Source organism: Salmo trutta, chromosome 11 (assembly GCF_901001165.1).
Source record: "Salmo trutta chromosome 11, fSalTru1.1, whole genome shotgun sequence".
NCBI lineage: Eukaryota > Metazoa > Chordata > Actinopteri > Salmoniformes > Salmonidae > Salmo > Salmo trutta.
This window is the reverse complement of record NC_042967.1, coordinates 5,275,500-5,290,245: the sequence shown is the minus strand read 5'-3', so window position 1 is coordinate 5,290,245 and position 14,746 is coordinate 5,275,500. Positions and strand designations below refer to the sequence as shown.

Below are 14,746 nucleotides of genomic sequence, written 5' to 3'. Positions count from 1 at the left end.
TAGCCGATTTAATACCTTTCCTAAACACTTTAAAACGTTAAACTTCACTGGAGGAAGGAAAGGGCTCTGATTTCAGTCCACTGCTCGAGCGTCACTTACAGAGAACTAGTCCGGTCGGACTATCTCAACTTTTAACTCCCGATTCACAAACCACAAAAACAACTTGCTTATTCACAGGGAAAGTGCTACAACAAACACATCACATTACATACCTATTGCCTCATTAACGGCGCGGATTTGGCGGTTTTTCATGTAGTTTGTAAGGTACGAATGTCTGCATGGTAAATACGTGGACTTCTCTCTCCGTGACTCTATCCACTTTCCACTTCTTCTCGTTGCTCCCTCTCTTCCACACTGAATTCGCCTAGTATCTCTCCGCGTTGCGCACGCCCGGATCTACTTTGCTGGCATGAAGATAAAACAACCAGCTGGCTCCCCCGCTTTAAGAACCGAGATAACGGTTCACTTTGATAGGCTCTATTCCCTAATCTAATTTCAATGATTTATTCCTTCCTAGGCTATAATTACTATTATTGTTATTATTATGTATTTTTATGTAACCTTTATTTAACTAGGCAAGTCAGTTAATAAGAACAATTTCTTATTTACAATGACGGCCTACCCCGGCCAAACCCGGACGACGCTGGGTCAATTGTGCGCAACCCTATGGGACTCCCAATCACTGCTGGATATAATAATTGGCAAATCATATAAAACAGGATTTCATATGGAAAAATCATGCCAATACCTATGCACTATTATCCTATATGATTGCATGTTACATGCATCCATAAAGTGAACATTACAATTTATTCCCCCAATGTAGGCTTACAATGTTTTGGCACATTTACGCACGGTGCCAATAGTGTTTATGAGATAATCAAAGCAAATTGAAAATGTTTTTTGGGTGTAGGTTTGATTTTTTTAAATCCCGCTTGTGTGAATGGTGTCCCTATTAATGTAAACAATGGCCTATACAGTAGTGAGGTTCAAATAGCCTACGTGGGAAAAAAAGTGTTTTCCTATTTATAACCTCAAATTTAATTTCGATGTGTGCAACAAGAGGCAGTGCACATGTACACGCGTGGTATTCGAAAAGTATCTTCATGTTGGAATATTCGTTGTAATAACTGTGCAATAATATCTTGTTCCCAAATTCGTGCGCATGGGAGTGTGACCGATATGCGATTGATGGCGCTCTCTCACTATTGTTCAGGCTATTTTCTCTCCAAAGCACTGCGCTCTGGACGGCACATGCTGCTGCTCACCCATAACTTTATTGTGTGTGTGTGTGTGTGCGTGCGTGCGTGTGTGTGTGTGTGTGTGTGTGTGTGTGTGCGTGCGTGCGTGCGTGTAGTGAGAGTGGCATCTTGGAGATTGTGAAGCATAGGCTACCAGTAAATGTACTATTAAAGCTTCCTCGGAAGTTTATCATGTCAATAATGTTGATGATGATCATTATGAAAGACTCCTGCTATTTTCAATTGTTTTATGCAATACATTATCGTTACTCTATCAGTGTAAAGCAATGCTATTTCCTAGATTACTTACCAGACGAGCTGGATGACGCCGCCTCTCCAAAGTTCTGTTCAGATAAATCCCAGAAAATGTTGCCAAATTTTGTTTGAGAGCATGTCGCAGAAAACGATAAAGTGACACACAGGAACCAATCCGACACCGGTTATTCCACATTATTTACATTTTCAACGCCCCCGAAATCCGTAAAAGCCACATTTTCATAAAGCGTGTATGGCACTTTGGAGTCCGCGTCTGCGTGCACTTCGGCTGCTACATCGGTTTAACAGCAGTAGCCTACTGTTTCTACCGGGATGCCTCGGTTTTAGGAAGCAGTGACGTAACGAGCCTCACACGCCTTCGTTGCTCTCCTTGCTGATTCCCATACAAGTTCAACTAGAAAGCAAAGCGACTAGGAGTCTGAAAGAATAAAATAGCCAACAAGATTCACTCGTTGGTAATGCTCAGTTGCTTTGCTACAGGACCATACGAATTACTTTCCCTGTTGAAAATAAACTAAGGTTGTGTAGGCTATCATTTATGTGATATGGTTGCATAAGGCTGCACATTTCTGCATGAACTCATAAAATGACTGTAAAATGCAATCTATGGAAAATATGTTATATACCCTTTATATATAGGGTCAACATGCATGAAAGTGGAAAACCCAAACACAGACTGCTATTCCACCATGCAGTCACAGCCACATACCAGAAGTTAACCCCCATGCTGTGTGCAGGTCGGCCACAACCTAACACACCCTCAAGTGCACGTTTGAGTGTGATGCGAACCAGTCATCCGGTGCATGCTGATCCCTGTCCTATGTCCATTCACCAATACCTCATTAAAGTCACATTTGCCCAAAGTCTGTGTAAAGACAGGCATGAGCTCCTTCTCTGTGTGGGGTTCTGGGGTGTTCTCTTTCTGTCTCTCTCTCTCTCAGAAACATGTGTTTACATTGCCAAAGCAATTGAAATAAACAATAGACTAAAGTGAGAAGGCACAAAACCACATTAACAAAAAAAAGATTAGAATTTAACACTAAATATTTCAAGTGTTCGCCCTGTATTATCAGCTATGTACGGTGTTTTAGCAATGTGAAAATAGTTGTAGTATGAATAGTAGGGGAAGAGAAATAAGCAGATAAATATTGGTGGTATTTACAATGCTGTTTGTGCTCCACTGGATGCCCTTTTCACATGGCAACGGCCACAAATCTTGATGCCCTGATTGCACACTGCTCTCTCTCTCTCTCTCTCTCTGTGTGTGTGTGAGCCCATCCATGCACCCGCTACAGGGGCTTTTCATTGTTGCGGGCTGCTGGAGGTGCGTTGGGCTGAAGTTAGCTACGTCTAGGATCAGATTATCCCTCCCCAATCCTAACCATGACTATTAAATGAAGGAGTGAAGATCAGCTTGTAGGGGTAATGTTTTTTATCGCCACTGGGGTTTCAGCCTCCATTCTTTGTCAAGCCACAGTATGAGGTGTTATGGGAAAGATAGAGTAGCAGTGGTTTAGCCTAGAGCTGTAGATATACAGGGTTGAGCAAACTCGGTTTGAGATGTTGAATTTGAATGGGCACCATGTTGGCACCAAAGGTTGCAATAACTCAAAACAGAATGACTGTTAAAATGTTGTTCTTATGGGACATTTGAAGCTATCATGAGGGATAGTTTGTCAAAGTCTTTATGCAGTATATTTGACTTTGATCAAAGGGGTTGGGTTAAATGCGGAAGACACATTTCAGTTGAATGCATTCAGTTGTACAACTGACTAGGTGTCCCCCTTCCCCTTTCCCATAATGAGAGTAATCAAACTTGTGTGGTGTTGTGAAAAGGAGGATTGACAGTTGGCTATTGACAGACATATCATAGGGATTAAAACAAGGACTCGAGAAGAGTTGTGGTTAGGGTGCTCAAACTCCACTTTAACTTATGCCTTAAATTGTAGTACAAACCCTCTAGCTTGTCACTCGACACGGACAATGACAAGATAGCTCTTACCATGCCTTCAGCAATGTACTTCTTCCCTGTGATTTGTGTCTCCTAGCTAAAAAAATAATCTATTCAAATTTTATTTGTCAAATGCACCGAATGTTACAGGTGTAGACCTTACCGTGAAATGCCTACTTACAAGCCCCTAACCAACAATGCAGTTTTAGGAAAATAGAGTTAAAAATTCGAAAGGCACTCGCACATCTGAGCTATCTTTTTTTGCAGGTGCATGGTAACAGTTGAATAATATGAGAAAAAAGAAGAAACCCACACACTGCTCTTGATAGTATCACCACTCTTTAATAATAAGCTTTACGTATCGGCCTGAAGGCCTTCATCAGAGGTGTAAAGACGAAGGCCTTGAGGCCGATATGTAAAGCTTATTAAAGAGCAGTGATGCCATCAATAGCAGTGTGCGGGTTTCTTCTTTTTTCTCAGGAAAATAGAGTTAAGAAAATATTTACTAAATAAACAGAATAAAACAACAATAATAAGGCTACATATAGGGGGTGCCGGTACCGAGTCAATATCTTGGGGTACAGGTTAGTCGAGGTAATGTGTACATGTAGGTAGGGGTAAAGTGACTATGCATAGATAATAAACAGCGAGTAGCAGCAGTTTAAAAACAAAGGGGGGGGGGGGTGTCAATGCAAATAATCTGGGTGGCCATTTAATTCATTGTTCAGCAGTTTTATGGCTTGGGGGTAGAAGCTGTTAAGGAGCCTTTTGGAAATAGACTTGGTGCTCCGGTACCGCTTGCCGTGTGGTAGCAGACAGAACAGTATATGACTTGGGTGACTGGAGTCTTTGACAATTTTTCGGCCTTCCTCTGACACCATATAGTATATAGGTCCTGGATGGCAGGAAGCTTGGCCCCAGTGATGTACTAGGCTTTCCAGACTAACCTCTGTGGTGCCTTACGGTCGGATGCCGAGCAGTTGTCATACCAGGCTGTGATGCAACTTGTCAGGATGCTCTCGATGGTACAGCTGTAGAAGGTTTTGAAGATCTGGGTACCCATGCCAAATCTTTTCAGTCTCCTGAGGGGGAAAAGGCATTGTCGTGCCCTCTTCATGACTTTCTTGGTGTGTTTGGACCATGATAGACTTCCAAGATGGCGTAGCAGTGGGATGTCTGTTTTGATTGTCTTGTCACATCCCTTGTATATATCGTTTTTCATCGTATATATTTCGTATATATTTGTAATATTGTTCATCTCAATTTCTATCTATGGATTTTCCATCAATTTCCACATACTCTCCTGCAACCCGCCTCACCAAATGTGGTATGGATCTGCTATTTTTTATGCTTTAGAACCGGAACCCCCTTCAGAAGCTAGCAGTCAGTTAGCCACTGCTAGTGGTCATCACTGTTAACTCTGACATCTGCCAGCCTCAGCCCGATCAACTCCTGCCAGCCTGCACAGCGCAATATCAACCCAGAGCATATCAGACTGCTTTTTTCTACCACATCTCCGGATTCCTACCGCAAGCTCTGAACCGTTACTCTGGATCATCGCAGCTAGCTAGCTGCTATCCGAGTGGCTACTCCTGGCTAAGGTCTCTGTCCCGAAGCAGGCACCAGTTAGCCTGGAGCTAGCCATGGAGGTCAAGGGCAGGTCAGGAGCTCCCGGTGACCTGCATCCAATACATTCAGGAGTGGGATATCAAACAAGAAGTGGGTGTCCCTTACGGAATCAAAAACACTTTAGACATTTGTCCTAAGATCCACAACCCCAAGCCAAGGGCCGAGTCTCAACTAACAAACCCCTTCCGCAGTCTGTAGGGAGACCGGGCAGAGGAAGGAGACGGCAGGACTTAGAGAAACGATGCACAACAACCAGGATTGTAGTGTTTCCCTGTGATGGGGGAAGATCGGTCAGGAAATCAATCGACAGGTGTGACCATGGCCGTTGTGGAACGGGTAAGGGGTGTAGCTTACCTCTGGGCAGGTGCCTAGGAGCCTTACAATGAGCGCACACCGAGCAGAAGAAACATAAACCCTCACATCCTTAGCCAAAGTGGGCCACCAGTACTTCCCAGTCAGACAGCGCACCATCCGACCGATGCCGGGACAACCAGAGGAGGGTGATGTGTGGGCCCAATAGCTCAACCGGTCATGAACAGCAGACGGGACGTACAGACGCCCAGCGGGACACTGGACGGGAGTGGGCTCTGCACGTAACGCCTGCTCAATGTCTGCGTCCAGCTCCCACACTACCGGCGCCACCAGGCAGGAGGCGGGGAGTATGGGAGTGGGATCCATGGGCTGCTCCTCTGTGTCATACAGCCGGGACAATGTGTATGCCTTCATGTTCTCAGAGCCTGGTCTGTAGGAAAGGGTGAACACAAAACGGGTGAAAAACATGGCCCGCCTGGCAAGGGTTCAGTCTCCTCGCTGCCCGAATGTACTCCAGATTGCAGTGGTCAGTCCAGATGAGAAAATGGTGTTTAGCCCCCACAAGCCAATGTCTCCACGCCTTCAAGGCCTTGATGACAGCCAACAGCTCCCGGTCCCCCACGTCATAGTTTCGCTGCGCCTGGCTGAGCTTCTTCGAGAACAAGGCACAGGGGCGGAGCTTCGGTGGCATACCCGAGCGCTGAGAGAGCACAGGTCCTATCCCAGCCTCAGACGCGTCCACCTCCACTATGAAAGCCAAAGAGGGATCCGAATGGGCCAGCACGGGAGCCGTGGTAAACAGAGCTCTCTGGTGACCAAAAGCCCTGTTCGCCTCAGCCGACCACGGCAAACGTACCAGGCCCCCCTTCAGCAGTGAGGTAATGGGAGCCGCTACCTGACCAAAACCCCGGATAAACCTCCGGTAGTAGATGGAAAACCCTAAGAACCGCTGCACCTCCTTTACCGTGGTGGGAGTCGGCCAATTGCGCATGGTTGAAATGCGGTCACTCTCCATCTCCAGCCCTGAGGTGGAAATGCGGTAACCTAGGAAGGAGACGGACTGCTGGAAGAACAGGCATTTCTCAGCCTTGACTTACAGGTCATGCTCCAACAGGCGACCAAGCACCCTGCGCACCAGGGACACATGCTCGGCGCATGTAGCGGAGTATATCAGAATGTCATCAATATACACCACTTCACCCTGCCCGTGCGGGTCCCTGAAAATCTCGTCTACAAAGGCTTGGAAGACTGATGACGCATTCATCAACCCGTACGGCATGACGAGGTACTCATAGTGCCCTGAGGTGGTACTGAAAGCCGTCTTCTACTCGTCTCCCTCCCGGATACGCACCAGGTTGTAGGCGCTCCTGAGATCTAGTTTGGTGAAGATGCGCGCCCCGTGCATTGACTCAATCGCTGTGGCTATGAGCAGTAGCGGGTAAGTATACCTCACAGTGATCTGTTTCAGACCTCGATAGTCAATACACGGGCGCAGACCTCCCTGCTTCTTCTTCACAAAGAAACTCAAGGAGGCGGGTGAAGTGGAGACAAAACAAATGGAAAATGAAAAGTAGATCGATGATGGCTAGAAGACCGGCAATGCCGACCGCCGAACAAACAAGGAGAGGCATCGACTTCGGCGGAAGTCGTGACACTGTCAATCATCGCATTCTTTTCGGCAGACTCAAAAGCCTTTGCTTCTCAAATGACTGCCTCGCCTGGTTCACCAACTACTTCTCAGAGTTCAGTGTGTCATATCGGAGGGCCTGTTGTCCGGACCTCCGGCAGCCTCTATGGGGTGCCACAGGGTTCAATTCTCGGACCGACTGTTTTCTCTGTATATATCAATGATGTCTCTTGCTGTTGGTGATTATCTGATTCCCCTCTACGCAGACGACACCATTATGTATACATCTGGCTCTTCTTTGGACACTTTGCTAACTAACCTCCAAACAAGCTTCAACGTCATACAACACCTCCAACTTCTCTTAAATGCTAGTAAAACTAAGCGCATGCTCTTCAACCGATTGCTGCCCACACCCTCCGGCTCGACTAGAATCACTACTCTGGACGGTTCTGACCTAGAATATGTGGACAACTACAAATACTTAGGTGTCTGGTTGCACTGTAAACTCTCCTTCCAGACTCACATTAAGCATCTCCAATCCAAAATTAAACCTAGAAATCGGCTTCCTATTTCGCACAAAGCCTCTCATGCCGCCAAACATACTCTCGTAAAACTGACTATCCTACCAATGCTTGAATTCGGCGATGTCATTTACAAAATAGCCTCCAACACTCTACTCAGCAAATTGGATGTAGTCTATCACAGTGCCATCCGTTTTATCACCAAAGCCCCTTATACTACCCACCACTGCGACCTGTATGCTCTCGTTGGCTGGCCCTCACTACGTATCCATTGCCAAACCCACTGGCTCCAAGTCATCTATAAGTCTTTGCTAGGTAAAGCCCCACCTTTTCTCAGCTCACTGGTCACCATAGCAACACCCACCCATAGCACGCGCTCCAGCAGGTATATTGCACTGGTTATCCCCAAAGCCAACATTTCCTTTGGCCGCCTTTCCTTCCAGTTCTCTGCTGCCAATGACTGGAACGAATTGCAAAAATCTCTTAAGCTGGAGTCTTATATCTCCCTCTGTAACGTTAAGCATCAGCTGTCAGAGCAGGTTACCAATCGCTGCAGCTGTACACAGACAATCTGTAAATAGCACACCCAACTACCTCATCCCCATATTATTACTTACCGTCTTGCTCTTTTCCACCCCAGTATCTCTACTTGCACATCATCACCTGCACATCTATCACTCCAGTATTAATGCTAAATTGTAATTACTTACACCTCTATGGCCTATTTGTTGCCTACCTCCCTACTCTTCTACATTTGCACACACTGTACATAGATTTTTCAATTTTTATATTCTTTTGTGTTATTGACTGTATGTTTGTTTATGTGTAACTCTGTGTTGTTGTTTTTGTCGCACTGCTTTGCTTTATCTTGGCCAGGTCGCAGTCTCAAATGGCCTAACTGGTTAAATAAAGGTGAAATATATATATATATATATATATATATATATATATATATATAGATAGATAGATATTTTTTTATTTTTAAAATTTTAATTTGAGTTTTTATGATAGTTTGATGGTGATGTGGACACCAAGGAACTTGAAACTGTCGACACACTCCACTACAGCCCCATTGATGGGAATGTGACGTGTTCGGCCCTCCTTTTCCTGTAGTCCACGATCATCTCCTTATCTTGCTCTTGTTGAGGGAGAGGTTGTTCTCCTGGCACCACACTGCCAGGTCTCTGACCTCCTCCCTATAGGCTGTCTCATCATTGTCTGTGATCAGGCCTACCACCATTGTGTCATCAGCAAACGTAATGATGGTGTTGGAGTTGTGCTTGGCCATGCAGTCGTGGGTGAACAGGGAGTACAGGAGAGCAGTAAGCACGCATCCCTGAGGGGCCCCCGTGCTGAGGATCAGCGTGGCAAATGTGTTGTTGCCTACCCTTACCACCATGGGGAGGCCTGTCAGGAAGTCCAGAATCCAGTTGCAGAGGGAGGTGTTTCGTCCCATGGTCCGTAGCTTTGTGGGCACTATGGTGTTGAATGCTGTGCTGTAGTCAGTGAACAGTATTCTCACATAGGTGTTCCTTTTGTCCAGGTGAGAAATGATAGTGTGGAGAGCGATTGAGATTACGTCATCTGGGGATCTGTTGGGGCAGTATGCGAATTGGAGTAGGTCTAGGGTTTCCGGAATAATGGTGTTGATGTGAGCCGTGACCAGCCTTTCAAAGCCCTTCATTGCTACAGATGTGAGTGCAACGAGGCGGTAGTCATTTAGGCAGGTTACCTTCACTTTTTTGGGCACAGGGACAATGGTGGTCTGCTTGAAACATGCTTGTTTTACTGACTCGGTCAGGTTGAGGTTGAGAATGTCAATGAAGACACTTGCCAGTTGGTCCGCTTATGCTCTGAGTACACATTCTGGTAATCCGTCTGGCCCCGCGGCCTAGTGAATGTTGACCTGTTTAAAGGTCTTGCTCACATTGGCTACGGAGAGCATGATCACGCAGTCGTCCGGGAACAGCTGGTGCTCTCATGCATGCTTCAGTGTTGCTTGCCTCGAAGCGAGCATAAAATGCATTTAGTCTGTCTGGTAGGATTGCCTCACTGGGCAGCTCGCAGCTTTGTTTCCCTTTGTAGTCTGTAATAGTTTGCAAGCCCTGCCACATCTGACAAGCGTCAGAGCCGGTGTAGTAGGATTCAATCTTAGTACTGTATAGACACTTTGCCTGTTTGATGGTTTGTCTGAGAGCATAGCGGGTCTTCTTATAAGCATCCGGATTAGTGTCCCACTCCTTGAAAACGGCAGCTCTAGCCTTTAGCTCGGTGCAGATGTTGCCTGTTATCCATGGTTGGTTGGATTATGTACGTACGGTCACTGTTTGATGAAGCCAGTGACTGAGGTGGTAAACTCTTCAATGACATTGGATGAATCCCGGAACATATTCCAGTCTGTGCTAGCAAAACAGTCCTATAGCGTAGCATCCACGTCATCTGACCACTTCCGTATTGAGCTAGTTTCTGGTACATCCTGCTTTAGATTTTGCTTGTAAGCTGGAATCAGGAGGATAGGATTATGGTCAGATTTTCCAAATGGAGGGGGCGAGGGAGAGCTTTTGTATGCATCTGTGTGTGTGGAGTAAAGGTGGTCTAGAGATTTTTTTCCTCTGGTTGCATGTGACATGCTGGTAGAAATAAGTAAAATGAATTTAAGTTTGCCCGCATTAAAGTCCCCGTCACTTGGAGCGCCACTTCTGGATGAGCATTTTCTTGTTTGCTTATGGCCTTACACAGTTTGTTGAGTGCGGTCTTAGGGCTAGCGTCGGTTTGTGGTGGTAAATAGACGGCTATGAAAAATATAGATTGGTAGATAGAGAACCTTATGATAAGCGATAGACCACACTATCTCAGGCAAGCAATACCTCGAGACTACTTTAATATCAGACATCGTGCACCAGCTGTTATTGACAAATAGACACAAAACCCTTCCCCTCGTCTTACCGGACGTAGCTGTTCTGTCCTGCTGTTGCACGGAAAACTCAGCCAACTGTACATTATCCGTGTTGTCGTTCAGCCACAACTCTGTGAAGCATAAGATATTACAGTTTTAATGTCCCATTGGTAGGATAGTCTTGAACGGAGCTCATCCAGTTTATTCTCCAGTGATTGTGTGTTGGCCAATAGAACGGATGGTGGAGGCAGGTTACTCACTCACCAACAAATTCTCACAAGTTACCCTGATCTTCGCCCCCTGTATTTCCTTCTTTTCTTCATGCTAATGACAGAGATTTGGGCCTTGTCTGGAAGCAGCATTATATCCTTCGCGTCAGACTCATGAAATAAACATTTTTCGTCCAGTTCGAAGTGAGTAATCGCTGTTCTGATATCCAGAAGCTCTTTTCGGTCATAAGAGACGGTAACATCAACATTATGTACAAAATAAACAATGCGAAAAAACACACAAAATAGCACAATTGGTTAGGAGCCCGTAAAACGGCAGCCATCCCCTCCGACAGCATTTTTTCCAACTACGTCCCAAATGGAACCCTATTCCCAAAAGGTGCACTACTTCTGGGGAAAAGGGTACCATTTGGGACATAGCCCTTGACTCCTATAAAACAATGGAATCTGAACCCAAAGGCTCAATACCAGGAAGAGGGGTGATTGAGTTATATTCGCTAAAAGTATAACAAATTGCACCTATTGTCCCAGCAATGCTTACCCCAAGGCTGATTTCTTGTTTTTGAGTCACAAACTATTCCAAACGTTCTCACAATGTCCCACTGTGCATTTTGCAAATGTGTTAGTGTTAAACTAGTTGTACATGGTGGGGATTTCAGGCAATGGCATAAGCGTTTATGGGGAATAATAAAAGTGCAACATTTTTCCACCTGCAGCTAGTGTGAACGACTGCTGTGCGCCAAATACAAATTCCCTCTTCTCCCTTGAGCGAGGCCAGAAGATTATCTTAGTAAATCCTCATGGTTGGAGCTCTACTTGTAATTACCCACCAAAAATGATAACCGCGCTCTCAAAATTTTATACAAACTGCTATGAGAGAATTGACAGTCAGGGTATACATTATGCATTATTTTCTATCTGTGTCAGACACAACACTGTCCATAGGGTCATTTTGTATGGGGATTGCAGCTTGCTTGCTTTAAAGGCCCAATACAGCCATTTTTATATCAATATCAAATCATTCCTGGGTAACAATTAAGTACCCTACTGTAATACATTTCCATTAAAATGTGAAAAAAATGTTTTTTTGCCAATAAATATTTCTCAAGCAAACATTTTGCTAAGACTGTCTGGGAGTGGTCTGAGTGGGAAGGCGAAAACTAGCTGTTATAGGCAGAGAGGTTTGGAACTCTCTTTGTTATTGGTCTATTAACAAATTTACAGCATGGTGATGTCACCATGCAAACCTGCTGATTAGAAGGTCCTGAATAGTTGGTATTTTCAACCAGCAACAATCAGGAAATAACACTGTTCTAATTTTTGATTTCATAAGCTGTTGTACAGTATGATATAAAACACAGGAAAACCACGTTTTGACTGCATTGGGCCTTTAAGCAAACACGTATGTGTTTGCCATGGCAGTGTCTGGAATAATGCACTTCTTCCCTCCAGACTTCTTCTATGTCTGTCCGTCTTAGAAATATCCACATATGCTCTCTGAAAATAAATGTATAGCTCATAACCTTTAGATCTGCCAGTTTGACAGAAGTTGTTGTTTGATGAAGGCCATTGCTGTTCAGTTGGCTCTGAAAAACAATAGAACATACAATGAAATCTGATCTTAGAATATCTTTGACTCAGAAGTTGTTGTATGTTGAAGATCACTGCTATTCAGTGGGCCTCCTACTAGCCAGAAACATTTATCCTGGTTGAACCAGACTGAATGCTATGAAACAATGGTTAATGCAGTGTTCAGTCTGGTTTACCCAGGCTAAGTTAGTGTCCCAGGTGGAACATTGGATTGGATCCACTAGCTTCATAAAGAAGCCGGCGCAGCCTCATTAAACTCTGAAAATTTGTTTTGTGACATACCCCTCTGGTAAACTTGTAAGGGCCCATCGAACTCTCAAAATGTCATACTGTCCACCTGCAAACCAAATGAGTCCAGCCATCCAAACCACAATATAGATCCTAATTAGCCGTGTGGTGCCTAGTCTTTGAGGTATTCTCTGAGGTGCATTGTCATCGGCTCTGCAGAAAGAAAGGTCAGTGGAGGTGAGCCATCACCGTGAGGGCAGGAAGAGTTAAACACACAAAAGGATAGAGAGAGAGAGAGAGCGAGAGAGAGAGAGAGAGAGAGAGAGAGAGAGAGAGAGCGAGAGAGAGAGAGAGAGAGAGAGTAAGCCCAATGAATTATAAATACTCAAAGAATCAGAAAGACAAAGAGAGGGGTGTGGTGTGAAAGGTAATGGGATGAAGGAGGTAGATATAATCACGCTATTATAATAGAGTGTCAATGGAATTCATTGGATCTACTGCAGGTACGTTTATTTAAATATCAGTGATGGGAGCATAGGATAGCAACTAGCTCACTACATAACATTATGTATTGTCCTTTAGCATCCAAAGTGAATGGCAGTTCATATGACACATATTTAATATACAGTATGTTGCCCATGCCAGAATCAAACCCACAACCCTGGAGTTGCCAGCACCACTCTCTAACCCACTGCACCATTGGAACCATTATCAACCCTGCATTCAATATTGGGTAGATTAATGGAATGAATAAGCCGTTATGATCTTAGCTCAACACTAGGAAGGGGAAAAAGTAAGGAACTTGTCTGTCGGCCCTGCATTAACAACCAGAAATGGTTAAAGAAAATTGTGATAAATAAAACTATATACCAGTTTAATTTAAGGACAAACAAATTGACAGCTGTGCCATATAAATTGCAAAATAGTTGGGAAGAGATTTTCGATGTAACAATTCCCTGGCACATGGTTTATGAATTGACACGCAAACGACGCTGGATTCTAAACTTTGAATTTTTCTATTTCAATTATTATACACATTTCTTGCAACCAATAGAATGTTATATACTGTACAGTTGAAGTCGGAAGTTTACATACACCTTAGCCAAATACATTTCACAATTCCTGACATTTCATCCGAGTAAAAATTCCCTGTCTTAGGTCAGCTAGGATCACCACTTTATTTAAAAAATGTGAAATGTCAGAATAATAGTAGAGAGAATGGTTTATTTCAGCTTTTACTTCGTTCATCACATTCCCAGGGGGTCAGAAGTTTACATACACTCAATTAGTATTTGCTAGCATTGCCTTTAAATTGTATAACTTGGGTCTGGAGGAAACAGGTACAAAAGTATCTATATCCACAGTAAAACGAGTCCTATATCGACATAACCTGAAATGCTGCTTAGCAAGGAAGAAGCCACTGCTCCCAAACCGCGATAAAAAAGCCAGACTACGGTTTGCAACTGCACATGGGGACAAAGATCGTACTTTTTGGAGAAATGTCCTCTGGTCTGATGAAACAAAAATATAACTGTTTGGCCATAATTACCATCGTTATGTTTGGAGGAAAAAGGGTGAGGCTTGCAAGTCGAAGAACACCATCCCAACAGTGAAGCACGGGGGTGGCAGCATCATGTTGTGGGGGTGCTTTGCTGCAGGTGGGACTGGTGCACTTCACAAAATAGATGGCATCATGAGGTAGGAAAATGATGTGGATATATTGAAGCAACATCTCAAGATATCAGTCAGGAAGTTAAAGCTTGGTCACAAATGGGTCTTACAAATGGACAATGATCCCAAGCATATTTCCAAAGGTGTGGCAAAATGGCGTAAGGACAACAAAGTCAAGGTATTGGAGTGGCCATCACAAAGCCTTGACCTCAATCCCATAGAAAATTTGTGGGCAGAACTGAAAAAGCGTGTGCGAGCAAGGAGGCCTACAAACCTAACTCAGTTACACCAGCTGTGTCAGGAGGAATGGGCCAACATTCACCCAAGTTATTGTGGGAAGCTTGTGGAAGGCTACCCGAAACAATTTAAAGGCAATGCTACCGAATAGTAATTGAGTGTATGTAAACTTCTGACCCTCTGGGAATGTGATTAAAGAAATAAAAGCTGAAATAAATAATTCTCTCTACTATTATTCTGACATGTCACATTCTTAAAATAAAGTGGTGATCCTAACTGACCTTAAACAGGGAATTTTTACTAGGATTAAATGTCAGGAATTGTGAAAAACTGAGTT

At 44.3% G+C, this 14,746-nt stretch overlaps 1 protein-coding gene across 3 annotated transcripts in view; it reads right to left on the bottom strand.

Moving 5' to 3' along the window:
- Positions 1-14,746, bottom strand: part of LOC115202131 (protocadherin Fat 1) — a 137,351-nt gene that overhangs the window by 91,769 nt on the left and 30,836 nt on the right. The window contains exon 1 of one of the 3 annotated variants that reach the window (XM_029766046.1): positions 1,552-1,790. The exons of 1 other annotated variant lie outside the window; for it this stretch is intronic. The gene's annotated coding sequence lies outside the window, so the exon portion shown is untranslated. Of the gene's footprint in view, positions 1-212; positions 494-1,551; positions 1,791-14,746 lie in introns of those variants that run through there. One more of the 3 variants, XM_029766045.1, reaches the window with a different exon arrangement.